This window comes from Dermacentor variabilis, chromosome 9 (assembly GCF_050947875.1).
Source record: "Dermacentor variabilis isolate Ectoservices chromosome 9, ASM5094787v1, whole genome shotgun sequence".
NCBI classification, from domain to species: Eukaryota; Metazoa; Arthropoda; class Arachnida; order Ixodida; family Ixodidae; genus Dermacentor; species Dermacentor variabilis.
This window is the reverse complement of record NC_134576.1, coordinates 133,949,379-133,971,248: the sequence shown is the minus strand read 5'-3', so window position 1 is coordinate 133,971,248 and position 21,870 is coordinate 133,949,379. Positions and strand designations below refer to the sequence as shown.

The 21,870-nt window shown below is 47.5% G+C and overlaps 1 protein-coding gene across 1 annotated transcript in view; it reads left to right on the top strand.

Annotated features, from left to right (window-relative positions):
* Nucleotides 1–21,870, top strand: part of LOC142557587 (uncharacterized) — a 39,777-nt gene that overhangs the window by 14,513 nt on the left and 3,394 nt on the right. The gene's annotated exons all lie outside the window — the stretch shown is intronic.

The window sequence follows — 21,870 nt, the reverse complement described above, 5'->3', positions numbered from 1 at the left end:
TGCAATCGCTTTTGATATTCAAATTATGTCATCGTTTACACCGTGTGCTTAAATTCAAACACTAAGGCTGTAGCTGTGGCCTTCACTAACTTGCTACAGCAAACAAGGAGTGCTGAATCATCTTGTTCTTCAGCGAACCAGATAAGGGCATATCACGTGTGCTGGTAAGATTTATTTCCGCTCTGTGACTGGCAAAGGGGCCAACTGCAGTAGTTTTGAGCGGCGGGGAGTCTTGCGCTCGCTTTAGGGACTATTAATGAACTGCAGCTTTCTCTAGACATTGCAAAGAGGGCATTATGTGCTGTGCGGTTACTTGGCTACTTTTTTGTTCTTTTTTGTTTTGTTTAGTGCAGCCTTGCCTCAAAGTACTGACAGTGTGCATGCGATTGAGGATTATATTGTTTTTCAACCTCACTACAAACACACACACACACACACACACACACACACACACACACACACACACACACACACACACACACACACACACACACACACACACACACACACACACACACACACACACACACACACACACACACACACACACACACACACACACACACACACACACACACACACACACACACACACACACACGCGCGCACGCACACGCACACCTTTAATATCTTCTCTTTTTCACGTCAGCCCCATTTTTCTAAATAGTTTCATCACTTATGGCGCCCGAGCCCATCCAGAAGTGACATTGAGTAGCCAGAAGCACATACTTTTAACCTCTCTAACTGATTTCCCAACCAAATCAAATCTATACAGAAGTTCATGCGGATTCATGAATATTAAACGTGGATGCAGCGATAACATTCAAGCTAATGCGACATTTTGCGAGCGGTGAAAGTAGCATTGCTAGCACACGTGTATCTGAAGAAAATCCTTAAACATATCGGTGCGTGTTTAACGCTTCGACCCATCTGACGAACGGGTAATTAATCAATCAATCACCTCGGCCACGTGACTAACGCGATCTTGGAGCCGTCCCGCTGACTCTATCCGGCGAGATCTCCTCCGCGATGTTGTTTGAGCTTTTCCTTTAAGCACCAGAGCTGTGTGGAAAAGTCCGCAGTACGGCTACTAGGCGAGACACTGACGCTAACTAAACCTGGAGGAAGATGCAATGAAGCTACGCCCACACGCTACACCTTAGCCCCTGTAACGCGATAGCATTATCAGGATTGCAGTGCCTGCAGAGTCGGTTCCCTTTACAGATCACACTGAATCTCTTACGAGTACACATCTTGTACAGGCGGGAGGAAAGACCCGCCTTGTCACAACTTTGATTAAATTCTCCTTGGGATCAGCTTCGTTCTGATTACATCATCTCTGGGATCTGCCTAGTTTTAATCGCACCTCCTCACCGACTGGCTGCTTAGGTTACTACTACGCTGTCGCGGTATCGGGCCACTTACTTGGCAAGAAACAGACAGATAAACATAACTCCGAGGTGGAGGAGGCGTCAGGCAACGAAAGTGTCGCCTTAAAGTTATAAAGAGGGGTTTAAGAAAACGATGGCTCTATGCTATTTCTGCCAAGATTTCCTGTCAGAGCTGTCTGGGTGTCACCTTAATGCCATCTGGGCTGTTTTGCGGGCACGTGAGCAAGTGATAAAATACTGTAGAGACAGCGGTAGCACGGCCGGCAAAATTTCGGAGGGAAAGTTCTCGTTGTGTCATTCCAAACTCATGGACGCGCAACCGGTACTCGAACATATGACCTGTGGTACGCAACGGCAAAACGCCAGTATGGTTGAGCCACTTCTACGGGCAATCCAAGCTGAGCCAAAGCGGTGCCAAGTGCATTACTCTGTGTCGCGTAACAATGGAAATGTTCCGTCCTCGTCAACCTTTCGTGACTTCCCGTCATTTGGATCGCCGAAAAAAAAAAAGAAGAGACAACGCCAGCTTTGTCGTTCGTATTGTAGCACTCGGTATCGATCGAGATTTTTGTTTTAACGTAAATGAAGAGAAATCAGCAAAGCCGCATTCTATCCCGTGTTTTGTTTGTATGTTTCTTCGTTGCAGCATAATAAAACAGATATGAACTTTGACAGCCCTGTACCACCCTTCAAGGTGTACTTCTGGAAAAAACGGATTGGGTAATAAGTGGTATCATTCATTAATTCATTCACGCCATCCTATTTTCCTTTCCTTTTACTCGAGACAGCATCCTACAAACATGTACCACGCTCTATTTAGTTCGAACTGATTAAAAAAAATTCACCCGCGGGAGCGATTTTCCACCTTTTCAGCTGAACATTTTTGGAAAAGGTGTAGATTACTAGTGTGGGAAATTGCACTTTGCAAGTACCTAATTAGAAAGATACATTAATAAACTAAAACTACATGTTGCAATTGTGAAATTGAAACCCAGAAGTAGAGAAGTGATGCCTGCCTAGCAGAAGCCCTAAGTCGGGCACTACTTTTCGAATATACGTCCCTAAAATGCGATGCGAAATACATTGGCGTCCCAATTTTAGGTTCCCCAAAAGCATCCCTCTACATCAGTTTGGAACGATCTAAACGGGGTGACTGGGAGCCTTAGTATTTCTGGCAAGCAGACATGACTTTAATACTGCTGGACTTCATATTAATTTGAAGTATGTACCACAAAGTGAACTATAGCTTGAAAGCTAATTAGTGAGTCTCTTTTCTTACTTGCCAGGATATCATTGTTCGTTGTTTAAGCAGTAGCCACCTCTTCGGATAATTTACCTGCACAGGTCAAATCACTTGCATTCCTTGCTCAATGACATAAAAAGAAATGTTCGAATTTAAAAAGAACATTTGATACATTCGACGCAGCAGCGTACGAGGCGCGAATTCTGTGTCACCTTGAAAATTAGTCGACGGCTTTACGCGTTCTCGAAAACATCTAGGATGCATTTTGTTATCAAATGTATGACCAGCCGTGGTTGCTCAGTGGCTATGGTGTTGGACTGCTGAGCGCAAGGTCGCGGGATCGAATCCCGGCCACGGCAGTCGCATTTCGATGGAGGTGAAGTGCGAAAACACCCGTATACTTAGATTTAGGTGCACGTTAAAGAACTCCAGATGGTCGAAATTTCCGGAGTCCTACACTTCGGCGTGCCTCATAATCAGAAAGTGGTTTTGGCTCGTAAAACCCCATAATTTCATCGAATGCATGTATAGGAGATTTTGGCATCATTCGTGATGCCGTCCACTTCATCTACTAGAGCCAAACAGTACGTATCAAAGTTTGGCCAGCTCATACAAAGAAGACACTATTAACATAGAGTGCGGGTAAAAAAGTCGGAAGGCGCTCGCGCATATAGTCCACAGAAAGCTCAAATGAAAACGTTGCATGTTGCACAGCAAGTGATGACAGGTGACAAAAAATGAAGCAAGAAATATTGTAGCGTGGTGTACAATACATAACGCACAAGGCTACATCGCAAGCTGTTACAAGATCGAGAACACTTCGCAGAGACTTAATAAACTGCAACGCACGGATACTTCCTGCAGAACTTACATCTTTCAAGGATTTTACCGCCAATACCTGAGGCTTCCAGAAATTCCCTTTAGGGGCTCACTGTACGGTATTGCAGTTTATTCATTGATTATATGACCACAGTAATGGTTCCAATGAGCGCGTTCTCCACTCCAGAGAGTTTTATTGCTATGTTCTTTTTTTATGTGGGGCACGATTAGCGGAGCGCTACAAAATGCGTTCGGTATCTTCTACATTAACTTAGCAAGCACATTTCTATGATTCTCTGGTGCCTTTTCTCTGCGTGGGGCAGAAACCAGAAGTTCTTCCCCGTTACAAACTTTTGGGCTAGTTGGTTTGATATAGTTAGTGTGATCATAACGCTTAAGCGACGCAGAGAGCCATTGTCGTACTTTCTTATCTGCGTCGCTAAAGTGCTATCGAGACAACAACCTCGTACATTTAACCTCCTTGCATTTCCCATGTTACTTATCTTTTTCTCTCTGTCAGCGAAATGATCGCTAGATAAATTGAGAGCCACTGTAGCCGCGCTGTCGAAATAACGTTTTGTTTATCTTGTTTCGCATGCGAAACGATTTTTCGAGAAGCATGAGTAACTCAAACGCTCAATAATGATATCACCCGTGTGTTACCGAGGAACGACAATAGGTCCAGGAGAAAGGACACTATTACTATCGATTTTGCTCAGACAGAACTCGAAGCATTATTGTAAACTCTATTACTGTCGGACGTAGTTTCATCGTTTCTTTGAAACACGCACATGCTTATATAGAACGTGTGAATTTCAATGCTGAATGCTTTCTTTTACGCCATTGGGAAAGAATATTCGCAGATATGAAATGCAAATCCATCCTTTCTATGCACGAGGACCCTGCAATAAGTTGTATACGACTAGCATTCACCACGTGGCACGCAGAAAAAGAAATTCGCACTGCCGTCGCGTGCAGAAGCTCATGACATCACTTTCCTGTTGCGAGAAAACGAAACATCGGCACGCCCTTCCGTTTTGCATCAAAGCAGGAAGCGCGTGGAAATGCGTGGAGAGCAGGAAGTGCTTTAGACTCGCAGGGGGTATGCTGTCCATCTAACTGCAATGACATTTCATGACAACGAAATGTCGTGCAATGACAAACGTGGTCGAGAGAGAAACTCCACGTTTGTGCTACGCGTGCTGCAGTGGCTAGTCCCGTCTCCTACCTCACTTCCTACGGTTCCAACGCGGTTTGCTCACCATTTCCGGCCCTTGCAGTAAAGGAAAGCATGGCGTCTGAGATTGGCTTTTGTTACTACGAGACAGCCTGCACCGTACGTAGGACTGATATGGAGCCCACCTATTCGCGTTAAATACCGACTCGCACAAAAGTACGTTGTCTGCACTGGCGTCAAGAAGAAGAAGAAGAAGAAGAAGAAGAAGAAGAAGAAGAAGAAGAAGAAGAAGAAGTAATACAACAACAACAACAACAACAACAACAACAACAACAACAACAACAACAACAACAACAACAACAACAACAACAACAACAACAACAACAACAACAACAACAACAACAGGGGTATTCACGTTGTTTACGCTGCGCCTTCTGCATCAGCTGGAAGTATACCGCGTCTATCAGGCGTTTACACATTGCGAGTTCTATGCAGCTCTTATACACCACGACGAGAAGCCATTAGCGACCGTAAATGCTTCTGGGAATAACAACTATGCGTGCGCGCTGCGCACGCTGCGTTCTCCATGCATTTTTGATGTTTTTCGATCGAGAGAGGAAACAAAAAAAAAGGAAGGGAAACAAAAATTACGGAGAGTGGTCGCACTGTGCAGGCACTCATCCAGAAAGAAACGATCTTGCACCGCTTGTTGTAGGACGCCTGTCGCGAAAATGTTGACGCCGGTAGGTGTCGTGGGCCGCACCGAACGCGTCCTTTCGTCGTCGTCGTCGGGTGCCACAGAAAGACACCAAGAAAAACAAACCTTGAATCAGCATAAACCGGAAAAGTATGAAGTTTTTAAACTCTATTTCTCTGGTGTAAAGCTTTTAGACCAGTTTGATTACTCTGATTAAAAAAAAAAAACCTGTCACCTCCTTGAAGTGCTTATCTCGCTTGTCGCTCTGAAGTGTGGGCCACTGTTTGGTGATTGGATTGACTGGGGAACTGCCTCTGTCCGCAGGAAAACATGAGTGGGCGTTTGAGAGTCCTGGAATAGAAATGGGTTTGTCAATGAAAAGACTGAGTGTTGCTGCACAAAAATGAAGGCCGAAATTTGTTTTTTCTTTCCCTTTTGAAAGCTCAGCTGCGAGACGCCAACATGTTGTCATGTGTTCCATTGTAGCCCCTCGTACCAGGGCCGTGTGGGCGCAAAAATATGAGGGTTTATTTCTTTTAGAATGCGACCTATAGTCCTGTGTTTAGCGACACACGCTTTACAAGACAACAGCAAATCATTGGACGTTATATATGGCGTTACGGCGAAGTGTTGCGGAAAATTCAGGTTGGTGCGCGACCCGTCGTTAAATTTCTATATTTCCTGGCTCGTACCGAAATTCTCTTTTCAGTCACAGTCACTCCATGACGTCACACCAATCCACTGGCGCAGCTGCAGCTTCATCTGTTAAGGACACCACTCCGAGGTGCATGTGCCAATCGTGGTCTCAGTGCAACAGCGGGCCGTATTTCGACAGATTTTGCAGGTCATTACGATAATTAACACTTTCTAAAAGTGTTGCTAATGCGCACAAACTGCTTTGCAATGCTTTAGAATATACTTTGACTGTCTACGTTTTCTTTTCTGAGTGTAGCTAGTGCCCAAAACAGCCTCTCCTTCGTACGGCGTTCTTTTTTTGTGTGTGTGTGTGCCTGTTTGTGTTTGTGTGTGTTGCGTACCACTATACTTCCACGAAGGTCGCTCATATCGGCTCCGTTAATGAAAGAATGGAGTAAAATAAAATGGACACTCACTTCATGTTCCATCCTGCACCTGACTTCATGGGCCTTCCTTTCTATCCCCTTCTACCTTCCCCCGGCGTAGGGTAGCCAACCGGACTTTGCCTGATTAATAACCCTGTCTTCTTCGTTATCTGTCTCTCTCTCTCTCTCTGGGACTTTATATACACAGTGTTCTTGTTTGTGCCTTGTTTTTAGCATATCTATGTGCCTGGACTTCACTGTATACACGACACCTTCATGAGCTATCTTCAGCGCATTTATGTAACGACTTTAGCATTGACTTGACTTTTAGTTTCTGTGTATTTCACTTACTTATGCGAGTCCACTTGAACCGTTTGTGTGTTTTACATGATGTTCTTTTTTTCTCATTGCGGCGTCCTTTCATTACATGCGACTCTACGTGAAATGACCCACCCGGGGCCTCTCAAGTGCACCAATTAATCCTAAACATCATGTAATAAAACATAAAGAGAGAGGAGGAGCGAGGCACGTATCGCGTCTCCCCCTCCATTTCACCTACGTACACGATCGCGCAGCTCGAACTCGGCGAGAGATACAAATTGCTCTATGTAGCGCGAGCGTCAGGCCCACGGCTGGCCCATGCTTGTTCTATGCTTTAGTTAAAACAGGCTCTCCGTTACCGCTGCACTTTCGCAGGCGGTATACGCTGACACGGGGTGGCCCGATGTGCTCTAATTCACGGCCACGAAGCGGCGCCCGCGTCGAGGGTCTTTCAGGGTCAAAGTGGGACAGAAGGGAAGGGCATAAAATAAGTGGGAAGGTTAAATGGAGCGGTGGGTGAGGACGCGGAGGTTTCGAGGGCACGTGGGGAAAGAGGTGCACTCCCTGAAAACACACGCTCTCCCATTTTCTTTTTCTTTTTTGTCTTCACAGTGCGGGACGCGCTGCCGTGCGCTCAGTTTCACCCAAAGTACCGTGCAGTGCTGTCGAAGCGATGGAATCGTATCACTCGAACTCACGAAAGTGTTTTTGTACTTTCGGTTTGGTTGTTCGGTTGATTACCGGCCGCTTTTACCGCAGATAGGGCCGCCTATCTCAAAACCATAAGTACGAAAAAAAAAAGGAAAAAGACGATTGAATTACAAAACGCTGTGAGCCGGTGGCGTTGTCCTTATGTGTGTATGAAGATACTTGTGTGGGCTCCTTCACTCCTGTGTAATGAGTGACTACGGCAACATTGATGCCTTCAGGTATCACGTGCGGGTTTATTAACCAGTTGCTTTCACCCCCAAAAAAATATCACGTACTCGTGACGCCTGCGGCAGAAAGGATGTTCGACATATGCATCCTAAAGTTATACGACTGTGCTATCAGTGGTGGCGCTCGTAAATGAGACAATCATTTGTGCACTTGTGTTCGTATGCGTATCGTGATTTTTCATATCTTCTTGCTTTTTCTCCTTTCTTTTGTTTTCCTTGAGTAACAAATCTGGGATTTTGGAATAGCCGGCCCTGACATAGCCTACCTTCCCACGTTTTTACATCGAAATAATAAAGAAAAAGCTTATAGCTAATGGGCAAAACACTAACAGAGCGAGCCCGCGGATCACGAAGAAAATAAAGAAAAAAATATAACGCCGCGGTGGCTGAACGGTAATGACGTTGGGCTGCTGAACGTGACGTCGCTGTTTCGATTCCCTGTGGCTGCTTTCCGATGAGGGTGAAGGGCGAAAAAAAAAAAAAGAACGCCCGCGGACATATTTAGGTGCACGTGAAAGAACCCCAGGTGGTCGTAATTAATCCGGAGTCCTGCACTAGTACGTGGCAGCCTCCACTGTGCAGCCTTAGGTTGTTAAACCTCACATTTCTGGCAAGTGATGCACGTGAGTACCAAAGCCAACGCGCCGTCGTCTTGCCGCCGTCGTGATTTGAGCGCCTTCACGCCAATGTGATAATTCCTTTGTTGTCCTGTCATCGTCATCCTTCCGTCGTTTTCACTCCGTCGCCGTCACTGCGTTCTCATGTCTTCAATTGGGAAGGAACAGCACCATCTAAGACGACCACGAGAGGGAGAACGACACAGGACAAGCGCCTGGAGGGCGCTTGTCCTGTGTCGCTCTCGTGGTCGTCTGCGCTTGTCCTGTGTCGCTCTCGTGGTCGTCTTAGTTGGCGCTGTTCTTTCCTAAAGGATGGCGATTGTCCTGTGTCATTCTCCCTCTCGTGGTCGTCTTAGATGGCGCTGTGCCTTCCTAAAGGATGGCGCTTGTCCTGTGTCGTTCTCCCTCTCGTGGTCATCTTAGTTGGCGCTGTTCTTTCCCAATTTAAGTATGCACCATCTAGCCCAAATGTGTGTTGTTCTCAACCACGTTCTCATATTGTCGCCATCAAGCCGCCATCGCCAAGCTGTCCTCGTCATATCATCGTCTTCGTGCCGTGGTCGTCATACCGTTGTAATCACTTCAGCTTCGTCATCCCGCTGTTGTCGTGCCGTCGTCAAGCCATCGTCTTTATGCCGTCGTCGTCACTAAAGTGTCGCGATTCCATCGTCATCCAATCGTCGTCATTGCGTCATGGCCCTTCCATCGTCGTCATTTGGTCATTGCGATTCCGGTGTCGTCATGCCATTGTCGTATACAGTCATCGTCAAGTCTTCGTCGTCGTGCCACTGTCGTTATACCACTGTCGTCATTTCTTCGTCACCGCGTGTATGGTATCCGCATGACCTGTACCGCAAGTTTATGCTGGGCGAAGCGGTTTCGCGTGAAAATGTGTCCAACTTGGTCGTAGGCTCTACACTTTCGAATGATAGCTAAACGAGAACAGCTGCTGTTCGCAAGCACCGAGGAAAGCCTCGCGTAAACCGATTCTCAAAGCGCGTGGCATCAGCACATACTTTCTTTCGTTTGGATGATTCGGAGGAACGTGTACCGTAGATTGTGTTCACGTTAATCAACCCAAGGTAGTCAAAATTATTCCTCGGTATCTAACGACGACGTGCCTCGTAATCAGATTGTGTTTTTTTGGCATGTAAGATCCCAGAACTTAAGTAATTGAAATTGGCTGAAACCAAAAGAGTACTAAACACATAACGGGGGCTAAGCCAAGCATCTGGCAATAGTAGAGGAGAAAAATGAAAAAGAAAGAAAGAAATATACTAGAACAAAACAAATAATAAATGTAAAAATAAGAAACAATGAAGGAACCTGACACCAAGAGCTATTCACTGTAATTTTCAGAAATAGATCAGGAAATAGTTGCTAACAATACTGCTTCCTAATAGTGGTGACAAAAATAAATATTGTCAGAAAAATAAGCCTTGTTGCTGGGCTAGGAGATCTATAATGCTTAGGTAGGATACTGCGTACGACAGAAGAGAAGGGAGAGACACGGACTAGCGCAAACATTCAATTAATTTTATTTGAGTTAGAGGTCACCGATTCAGGCACGTTAGAGTAAGTTAAGAGTGTAAGATTAAAGAGGTGTCCGAGCGCAAGGGTTATATAAGCACTGCGCTCGGACACCTCGGGTGATGTCCCAGCTGAGCGCGCGGCCGGCCTGGAGCGCACGTCTGTGCTGGTGCAACACGTTGGTGCGATCGACGCAGCTCGCAAGGCAGCTACTGCTAGGTGCGAGAAAGTGCGCCGTGGCAGCGACATACGCACCACTAGCATGATACTCTATCACAACGCCGCACGCCGATGGCTTAAGCAGTCACGCGTATGCGTCGCACATCATCTTCGGACTGATGAGCGCGGAGTTTCTCGCGTATGGTTTTTTTTTTTTTTGTAAGGGTAGTCATTCGTTTAAAAGCTCTGCGCGGCGTAAGCGATATTTTCTCTATTCAGAATGGTTCGTCGTTCTAAATGACTCGAAAGCTGCGCCAACAAAAAAAGTCCCAAAGATAACCAGTGGCAATGCGGCGCTTGTGGGATAAGTCCTATGGTGATCGCTTGCGTGCGCAGTGGCTCTCTTTGCAGTCTGAACACGCTTGGAAGGCACTAAATTATGGGGTTATACTTGCCAAAACCGCCATATAATTATGAGGCACGCCGTATAGTGGGGGACTCCGAAATTTGGACCACCTGGGGCTCTTTAACGTGCAGCGACCCGCCGTGGTTGCTCAGTGGCTATGGTGTTGGGCTGCTGAGCACGAGGTCGCGGGATCGAATCCCGGCCACGGCGGCCGCATTTCGATGGGGGCGAAATGCGAAAACACCCGTGTGCTTAGATTTAGGTGCACGTTAAAGAACCCCAGGTGGTCAAAATTTCCGGAGTCCTCCACTACGGCGTGCCTCATAATCAGAAAGTGGTTTTGGCACGTAAAACCCCAAATATTATTATTAACGTGCACCTAAATCTAAGTATACGGGTGTTTTCGCATTTCGGCCCCATCGAAATGCGGCCGCCGTGGCCCTCATGAGGCTTTCTCCACAGATAAGGGATTAAACAAGAGCGCGCACTCAGATATAGAGCCCAGCGGCTGATTCGACTGCAGCGCACCAAGCCGCCCGCATTGATACCTCAACCACGCCATCAGTTTTGGGCGCACGCGTTTTGAACGCTAGCTGGAACGCGTCGCGCCGGCTGCGCTGATCGGCGCGCCATTTTCTTTTGTCTTCTACTGCTCAACCACTCGTGGTCTTGGTGCGAAATCATTTTATTATTCAGTAAAAATGATTGCGAACTATCTCTACAAGCCTCCACCGAATATGTGCCACGTGCAATTTCATAGGGAAAACGCAAGACGCCTTGTGCAAATAGGAAATGTTTATTTTAATTCAGATAACTGCTCGTTCCGGGCTTTTCGCGCATTCACCCAACGTTGTGGCACCACGTGAACGGCAGTAGCTTCCCGTACGAAGCTCCACCGGACGACGTCAGCTCAAAAAATTAAATTACAAGCAAGTGTCATTTTGGTATTAACATATACGAATAATGCGTGTATATAGCGGCAAAACGTGCGAAAGGGGTGAATGGACGGCATTACAAACAAAAGCAGTTCACTTTTACATACATGGCGAAGAAAATACCCGACTCATCTCAAACAATACCGTACCCCCCCCCCCCCCCCCCATACCAAGAAAACACCGCATTTCCAAGCATTGCCCAATTCTCAGGCCTTATTTCCTGCTTTTTAAGAGCATAGATACATGGGCGACTGCGCGTTTCCAAAAGAACTTGGCTTCAACCAACGGGATAGTACGCTACGTATACACAGAGGTGGCCACAACACAGGCTCTCAACCAGACCCTGCTGGACGATTGCAGAATTCCTTCCACTCGCACACAAGACAAATCCTTGGGTGCAAATCCTGTTTTCAGTCGTTGAGGAGACAGAATATTCAAGTTCTCGTTTTTTGAGTTCCTCGGCGTCATCTTTTGCGCGTTCTGCCGGCGCGAGCAACGCACTCCCGTATCATCACTCTTGGCAATCGCTCGTCGCGTTTTCGACAAGCGTGAGGGCCAAAAGAAAGTATATGTCGTTGCGGGACCATAAAAAAGCGTCAGAAATTTGTTCCCCTAAGGCTCAGTACACGCTAAACTTAGTCACCACGGCCGAGCTGCTTTTCGCTGCTTCACGATCACCAACACCTGACCACTTGAGCTTTCTCTGACCACCAACATGATTGGTGGTCCGAGAAAGCGTCACGAACTTGTTCCAGTAAGATTCAGTACACGGGAAACTAACTGCGTCACACGGCGAGCTGCTTTCCGCTAACTGCGTCACTACGCCAGGCGCGGCGAGCGCGCCCGAAAACTACTGATTATTAGTTACAATAATATTGCGACTAGCGGAAAGCGTCGCAGACATCTCCCAGTAAGAGTCATTACCTAAAATTAACTGCGACAGGACTGCTCAGCTGTTTTTCGCTAACTGCGTCACAAGTCTAGGTTCTGTGCCGTAAGCCTGATTGCTCGAAATGCGTTCCAGACTGTCAAACTAAATTTCTCGTCTTGTCCTAGTCCAGTAGTGCAGTGGTGCCGTGTCCAAGTACAGAAGGAACTTACGAATACGCCGGGAGCAAAAAAAAGAGAACAGACTAAACCCACAAAAAAAAAAAAGAAATGTGAGGGTTGCCAAACAGGCCAAGTCTCACAAGCCGGCCTCGCTCGCTTCGGTGGTGTGTCTGACGCATGACGCATGCATCTGGCGCGTCATTGGCCTGTCGCCAGGTAACGCAAGAAAAGTAAGTCCCAAACTATTGATTCATACGCAGATAATTTTAGTTTTGCCGAGAAAGAATAAAAAACATAAAACAATGTCCATTAACCTCATTTTACATTCTTCTTTTTTTCCGACGCTCGCGGCAGCAAACAGTAGAAATTAAAACAAGCGTGACGTATTTTGTGTTGCCAGTTTTCGCCGAGTGTCCCTTGCTGAAATCCTTTCTCTATGCTTTCTCTATTGCCTCGCCACGAGAACTTTATTTACGTGCTTTGGTTGGCGTTGTTTCCCATGAAAACACTTTACCTACCAAGCAACATACTTGTCGTGTGCGAGTTTCGGTGTGTTAGCATTAGGAGTGTCCAATATACCATGAGCAGTACTAAAGTGGAAGAATGTGTACATTTACACATTCATACATGTACATAAATAAACAGTATATATATATATATATATATATATATATATATATATATATATATATAGAGAGAGAGAGAGAGAGAGAGAATGGCGTATACGAACGTGCAGACTACTTCAGTCTAGGTGGCTAACGAGTGAAAGGCGTTCGAGGGGAGGGCGCACCAGTTGTCGGCCGACAAACTGAACCAGTGTTGCCATGACTCGATAGCGATGGCCACTTGGGATGTTGATGTCAGATGAATATTACCCAGTGCGATCTTTAGATTATTTTTTTTCACTTGCGCTGTCGGGAGCGCCTTGTTTCCTCAGCCCCAGCAATTAATTGAATTACGAGGTTTAACGTGCCAAAACCACTTTCTGATTATGAGGCACGCCGTAGTGGAGGACTCTGGAAATTTCGACCACCTGGGGTTCTTTAACGTGCACCTAAATCTAAGTACACGCGCGTTTTTGCACTTCGCCCACATCGAAATGCGGCCGCCGTGGCCGGGATTCGATCCCGCGACCTTGTGCTCAGCAGCCCAACATCATAGCCACTGAGCAACCACGCCGGGTCAGCCCCAGCAACAACGACGCGGTGCGAAAATAGAGAATCCAGACCCGAGCAACGAGGCATTGAGTATAACCACGATCTTTAGATCGAGGTGTTCGTACGTTACTGCACAGCCCTGCTGTCCAGCGCGTACGTTGAGCGAGTTTCAGTGCCGCTGCAGATGTCCTCGCAAGAAAAACGAGCAAATATTACCGAATAAGAAAACAATGTGAAAAGCGACCATTTATTAGTGAACATCAACCACGTGCTGCAGAGAACTCGTTGAAAGAGCCAGGGCAGTTCTTTAAAATTACTGTATTTGTGCATTGTCGACAAAAATAGGCGGAAAAGTAACGTTGAAGTAATTGATTTCCTTTCTTTATGTAATCGCTCGATTACTTTCGTGGGGCTGTGTATTCAGTATCTTACTTAGTAAAAAAAAAAAACATATTTTTTTGTCATAAAATTATACTTTTTGAAAGATCTAATCGCTATTCTAATAGGTTACTTTCTTTTTTTTTTTCTGTCACGGGTGCAAGTCCGGTTCAGAGACGCGGTCAATGCGTTCGGCTGCCAGTGAATGTGCGTGCGCACAGCATGGGGTTAAGGCAGAACGCTGCCTCGGCTCCGCCACCGACGCGATTGAGCGTATGGCGTTGACTCGTGCGTCCACTTCGCTTCGTCGTTTCTTTTTTCTTGTTTTTTTTTTCATCCAAACGCACTAAGCATCTCCAAATAGCATCTAACCACGCGCGCTCATGCCGCGCGTGCGCCATTGATAACGGGAACGTACGACAACGGCGACGCCGTGAGTGCGCCTCGAGCGTCCGTATAGCCGCTATCGAAAAAAGAGATGAAGGAGGAAAACCGCGCAGACAAGATCTTCGTTCATGGCAACGTTTACTTGATAGTCAGTGATTACGTTTCAAAGGAAAGTCCCGGCATGGACTGGAATTGTCACGCAGTGCGCAGAGTGGTCAGGCAAGAAGGGCCGGACACAGTGTACCAAAACGTTCCTGGTTGCCCTGGTTTATCGAGCAGCTTTGCGCGAGGGTGCAAGAAACATGGAAAATTAAACGGAAATTCACTGCAGCAGCGACGAGAAATTCCTTGTCTGCGTGAGAATGTTATGCAAGCTTTTCCCGATGCAAAACACCGAAAGATAAAAGCGCCGTTTCTTTTTTTTTTTCGCTGAATTCTTGTAACGGGGGGTACGGTCAACGGCTGCGTTAACGAGACCGCGTTGGTCGCAAGACTTGCGCGAATAAATTCCCCGCATCAGCACGCCATGACGTCATTGATTTTGACGGCTTCTGCTAGAGCCTATAGTTAACGTTTATCGGTAAACGTGGATTACACTAACATTTTAAAGGCGCCATACGCTCAACTCAGCAAGTTTCAAAAAACTTCTAGTTGCCACAGCTACCCAATGCGAAAAGAATAAATAAAAAGAATTGAAGTCGGTGACATCACCAAACGACTTCCGGCGCGAAGTTCGAATATTTGAACTTTTCTGTTCTAATGTTAGGCCTTTCAAGCCGAGATTAACATAATATTTCACATAATATTTCAGCAGCCTAAAGTGATTTGGTGTTTCTCTTTATTGTCCCTTTAAGGGGATGAATATTCCCATGACTACACGAACCGCGACAAGCTTTTGTCAGCGCTAGCGTTGCAGGACGCTGCATCGTTCTGTCACTGGCCATTCGTGAGAAAGGGAGTGCAGCGGTCGGCAACTCCGGGTCACGTACAGGGTACGCGCCGCTAACAATTCGACATCGTCTATACGCGTAAAACGAAATAATGCGGAGAGCTGACGGGGAAGCAGTAAAAAGGACACAAAGCCAGTAAAGTAACACGCGCAAGAAGAGAACACTATCGTAAATATATATGAAAGCAATAACGACTTGGACATGACCAACAATATGTCGCCACTTCCCCGGTGGTCCACGGTACAGGCCATGTGTGTCCAGCTGGACGTTCGGTAACGCCAATGTCGGCTGCGTGCTTCAGCAAGGCGAAAAAAAGGAAAAAAGAAAGACGGGCTCGGAATAACAACTACGATGCGGCCATTTTGTTTGGACGATGTTTCTGGCACATCGACGATGGCGATGTATGTAAGCGTGCAGCCGTGACTGCTCCCTTCCCCTACTGTCACCGTTAAAGCGTGTTTGGGGGTCTTCTGGCAGAATCGTTCTAAAAAAAAAAAAAAAAAACTTCTTCGTGGTCGAACAATACGGGATCGTGCGCTTGGTGACCATTTCGAGAGCGAAAAACAACCTCGAAGGAACGTCACACACTCGTACGTTTCAGAGTGTAGTTTGGACCATCGTCATTACGTCGCGTTATGTCCTTTCTTTCTCTTTTAGGTCTCGATGTCTTGTCCGGTTTCCTAAGAGTCTCTGGGATCCGTTGTTCATACTTAAGTACTCGTATGCATGGCTATTGGCGTGCGTGCTTTCATTGATCATTCGTGTAAACCAGTACTGACCTATTCCCGTTACTGTATCCTCTTGTAAGAAAGTCGTCTTTTTTTTTCTTTTTTTATTAGTCACTAATGTCACAATGTGCCGATATGAACTATTCCTTAGGGACATAGTTTCTACATTCAATGTTTGTTGTTTTTCCCCACTCAAGAATACTATCGTTCCACTGTTCGAAGTTTGCGTCCGCCATTCTAAACTTGAACGTATAGTGAGTCAGTCAATACGTACGCCGTGCATGTGCTTTTCTTGTCCGTGGGCGATTAGACAACCACACACCGAAGCGCACATGCCTTGACATGCGCAAGAAAATACGCACACTACGCGCGCATATTCAAAGGCTCGCACGCCCCTTTCGTGTACGAACAAAACACATACGCATACACAAATACACGCACCGGATATTATACACCAACCCGGATAGGAAAGCGCGTACACACAAACGCAGCAACGAACGGACACAAACACACGCATACACACGCAAGCACACACAAACTCGAACATCTCCAAACGCACACACAAACGTACACACCCTCAAACACTGAAGTGCGCTGAAACGCACAAAAGCACGCGTTCGAGCACAGGCGTGAGAACATGTACGCCCATGGAAACGCATTGTCACGTGAACGAAAGCGGTCGTCAAGTGGCCGCCACCCAGTACACAATGTCGCACAGGCTGAATTATTTGGGTGTATGGCCATTGTCACCACAGCAGCCAAAATCGATGGCTAATTAAAGGCGCACGCTTACGTGAACGAAAAGATTGCCCAAACAAGACGACAGGACAAAGCGTTTTGCAAAAACGATACGGGAGACAACAACAACGAGAGGCGAAAAAAAAAAAAACTCGATGTACGCTTTTGGCGCTACGTCGAAGATACCTTGGCACTGCGTTGGCGCAGATATCGACATGTTTTCAACTGCGACACATAAGGGGGCGCTGCGGAAGGGCGTCCGGAGAGTGTCAATATTTTGACGCCCACAGAATGGCACGCTCCTAATTAATTGTTGTCATGGAGACAATAAAGATAGAAATGCGCACTTTCTTAAGGCGCGAAATTTGTGCTCGAGAGGAAGTTCGTGGCCTCCGAGACGGCTTCGGCGCAGCGCCATTGTGGTCTCAGAGGCCAATGGAAGTTTTCGCGAGGGACCGATTCCGCTGCCATGGTGATTAACGGTCCTGGCTAACACTCCAGTGACTAAGTTTACTACACGTACATAAATACCCAAGAAAGTGGGCGGGGCTTGACTAAGGCTGTTGTGGCTTGTTAAGAATAATAGCCGAACTGCTCGGTTGCTGTGGTGCTTCTCGGTGAATGAAAAGTGTTCTGCATGGGTAACCGAGCAAACAATTTGAGTATTATTTGTTCCTCTTAAAAGAAGTTAAGTATAGCGACAGCTTGGACAAATGCGAGCAAATTACCGAGTTCGGACTTTTGCTATTTTACAGAAATTAAGGAAAGAGAAAGGGCGAGCGAAAAAAAGAAAATTCACCGACGATTACGATGTTCCCTAATGCGAAATTTGAGCGCAGCTCTATACGTGTTTTCACTTCGCTATATATTGGCTCGCGCGGACAACTTGTCTCGTGAGGCACGTTGCCAATGGAGCGAAGTGTTCGGCGACTGTCTCGCTAATCGGGAGATCGCGAGAGGCAGCGCGTGGGCGCGATTCACAGCAGCCGCCGCAGACAGACCTCCGCTCATGCAGCGCTTTGTTCCCATATATGGTATCGGCGGCGTCATCGGTGAACAGACGACACGCGCTGCTCTGGCGCCATCTCGTAGTCATCGTCACTCCAAAGCTCGCTTGCGCGACACTACGCTTTTCTTGTCACGCTTTCACCATACCCTCCTCCTCCACGGTTCGCCGCATGATTCCGCAGAAACCTCCACCTCCGTTTTGCTCCTCGCACTCTCTTCGCTATCGCCATCTTTCATCCCCCGCTGCGCTCCACGCACACTCTTTTATCCTTCTTTGTGCACGTTTGCTCAGTTATAAGGGACGCCGACGCTGGCTGTAGGAACGGAAGCCGAAGAGTTAGGCGCCATACGCACGCGCCACCATTTGGTCGACGAAAAGACGTATGGAGGGGCTTTATTAGGCACTTGCTTATCGGCTAGGGGTTTTGTGACAAGCGCATACTCTGAGAGCGTTGTTGTCGGCGCATGCGTGGCGGCGGGATACTGAAGCTGACCAGGACGACGTTGGGCGCGATACAAGGATAAAAGTTTTCCCCCAGAAGATGGGGGTGGTCGTCCGTTGGCGAGATCTTTGTCGTGGTTAATGAACTCGCTAAGGAATGAAAATGGCTAAACTCGGCTGATATATTAAAACGAAGCCTTCTTTTCCCACCTCCCCGGGCTTTGGCGTGTCGTCATTCCGTTCGAGTAAACTGCACCGATCCCGGAGGCAATAAAACAGTAAACCGGCTCGATCCGATAGGCTGTGTAAATAAAGGTGGTGAATTGGTGGGCTGATCTTGACACCGGTGCGAGGCATGTGCCCTCGCAACGTTCTTTATGTAGTTTGGTAACGAGCGCCGATCCCGGAAGCAGTGCAATCAGGCGCGTCGGTGAGCCGATCCTCATTGCAGTCGCTCAGCTCTACGTAACATCTGGGCCTAACTTTCTTGCCACTTTCTCTTGGCTTGACGAGAGCGTCTCGCCGCGTACGCGCAGCGGAGACCCTCTCCCACATTACTGAGGCGCGGAGAGGAAAACCCCGAAGGACAGCTGTGACGTCAGCATGGATGAGTTCGGTAAGGAGGCATCTGCGTCGTGGCGCTCGTTCACGAGTTACAAAGGACGTTCGTAAAGTTTAAAGGGGCCCTGAACCACCACTCGGGCTTAGTGAAATAACATAGTCCGCGGGTAGCACACGCTGCTGTGAGCATCTCAGTCAAGTTTTGCTGTCGTACGCGGTGCGCGGAGCTCGCAAGCGGATCGCAAAGTCACCTTTCTCTGAAACGCTCTCTTTTCAACAGAAGGCCCCTGTCCTCACTCTCTTCTAGACGCATTATTTCGTCATCGGACGCACTATTTCGTCATTCCCTTAGACGGCTGTTATTGGTCCGTAGCTGATATCAAGCTGCGGTGTAGATACCGCGGTGTAGATGCATGGCGTAGATACCGCGGCCGCCGCGGGGTGCCTCCACGAGTCCTCTGGCTAAGCGCACTGCGGCTCGGCGAGGACAACCGCGTTTGACTTAGGTTTAGCGCGTCGTAGGGGCCAAAGGCGGAAGTTGTCGCGTCTACGTTAACATCGAAAATGAAATTTCAACTGCGCGCCACGGTGACATTTAGAAGGCGGAGCGTTGTGGGCACACCCCACTGCGCCGTAACCTTCGCAGTGCAAGATATTGAAGAAGGAACGGGAGCGGAGCGGAGGCCTTGCTTGATTGCCAGTAACTCCGCTTCTGCTGAACGCATTGAAGTACTTTTTGCTGCAAAGTATTTCTGAAATAGCCTATTTTCCCTTAGGATGCCTTTATCCACTTCTATAGAAAGTGGTTCAGGCCCACCTAATGCAAACAAAAAAAAGGGCATTCAACAACGCCCCGATTGGAAGGTGCAATTGATCACACCTTCGCAAGAGATGTAGGCGCGTCAAACGCCGAGCGTTGGAAATATACATCCATTCATGCATTTCTACCTGCACTGTGAGATCGAGAGGGTCTCAGCAATAATAGTGCGAAGAAAGCCCTCGAGAAGCTTCGCACGCGCTGAATCCCACAACACGTGGGATCCGCGTAATTAGTATTTCATATTATCATTATTTTTGTTGCGCCAACAACGAACACATCGGCAGCCGAAACAGCCCAAAACGTCCGCCGCTGCGAAAGCGACCGTCGACTGAAAATTTCATGCTGGCCAAGAACTCCTTTGATCGGATAAAGCGTAGGAACCACAAGGTACCTAAAAGCGCAGAAGAGAACGTATAAAACAGCACTCATCACATTTTTCGGCTGCGACAAAGGCGTCTTCGGTGGTGAAGCTTGCGGCCCATGGCTGCCACGCTCCCCGAAATAATACCCTCCCTGCCCCTCGAGCTCGACACGTCGGTGCCAACGAATCGATTCGAAAGCGAACGGGCGGGTCGACTCCGCTTAAGCACTCACGCTATGCTGGCCGCTGTAACTGCTGCTGCTGCCGCGTGTGGATATCGCGTGTCCCTGACGATATACATATAAGCGAGCATAAACGGTTCAATAGAGCGCCGCTCGGGGCCTGGCGTTCTACGAAAGAGAAAAGAACAGAACGAAACGAAGTAACAAATGAAATCCGAACAAGTGTAAAGTAGGCACGCAAGACCGCGTATAGTGGTGCTAAAGGGGATATCCACGCGTTCGGGCAATGCTTCTTTAGGAGTATCGTACAGCCGTGTATTGAATGCGATGGTGGGGAAAGTGGGAAGGCCAGTTCGCGTAAGGGTGAAAGAGGGTGCGGGTGGGTGGATAGTTTGCGTACGCGTTTCATTTCCGCGTGCTCCAGGTCTTGCGGGGTCGACGACCTTTATGCGCGAAAGTGAGTATGGACGCAGCGCGACACATTTTCTTTTATTTTTTTTTTGGGTGGCGCGAAAGCGCACACATGCACGCAGCGTGGCCAGATCAGATCGACTCAAAACAGGGTTTTTCTTTTCTTTTTTCTTTCTATGGAAACGCATTGTCGAGCTCCGTACTAAACGAGGCCCGAAGATCGATAAACTACATCAGACATATCGACGCGCTAAGTTCGACCAACTGGCGCGCCTGCGAAAACCGTTAGATGTCTCAAACATTCGGGCAGGTTTAATTTGACTGGTCCAACTGAAAAATTACTGGGAAGGATCTTGCCTCTTCCTGAGCGGGTTCTCGAGCTGGTGCCGACAGGCGACAGCTCAAGGCGCCTTTTCTTGAGGCGCATCCGTGTCACCTTTACACTCACAACAAGGGAGTGAGGTGTCTCTTCTGGAACGCATAGTAGAACAGAAAAAAATTATGAAATCTTTCTCAAACTGCAAATCCCGGCTGCCGGTGTACACCGGCAGTTTGATAACGAATGTGTGACGCCAGTCGCGTGCAATATGACCTGAAACACCGGTGCCCGTGCTAGAAGGGCCTCCAAGACTGTACGGCGGCGCAGACACAGAGTAAGTTCGAGACCTAAACACAGCTTCAACTAGTGGTACTTATTAAACCGCTATTTCACATGTCAGAGCTACTGCGCAGCCCTGGAGCCCCTTACAGACCACGAACAAGGGTGTTGCAAGTCATATTGCACGCCACTGTACGTCAGATAACAGCACCAAAAGGGGTGCTGGTTCCCAATCAACACAGCTGCCAGTTCCTACATTTTGCATCTTTAACCAACTTTTTTTTTAACCAACTTATTTTTAACCAACACCTGAGATGCATGGCCGTAGTTGATTTGATTTCGAGAATGACCTGCATTTGACACCAAGCAAGCCGAAGGAATCACAGGAAAATGGAGGCTTGAGGGGATCAACCTTTGACTGACAAGGGAAGCCTCAGCCTGGAGCCAGCGTTTTGGCGAAGAGGCCCGTCTTCGTAGGGCGGAACGCAAGTCCCGTTGTTCAGGCATTGTCTAGGCCAATGCTTCTCTCGTCTACTCAGTGTTGACCAGTGTATAAAAGACGTTACGCTTCAGGATGATGATGATGATCCAGGAAAACAACGTCCGGAAAGGAGTGTATATCCTATTGAAGTGTTTTCTTTGGTAACCTTTCCTGCAAGATCTTCTACTGCACATGCACTGTCCTTTCCGCGCAGCGCTTCCCTCGTGCCTTTCCTAGCCATTTGATAGGCGTCAATGAAGTGTTTTTTTCGACACATTGTTTAGTACTTGCTAAGGATATACCGCCGTAGTAACACTTTGCTCGT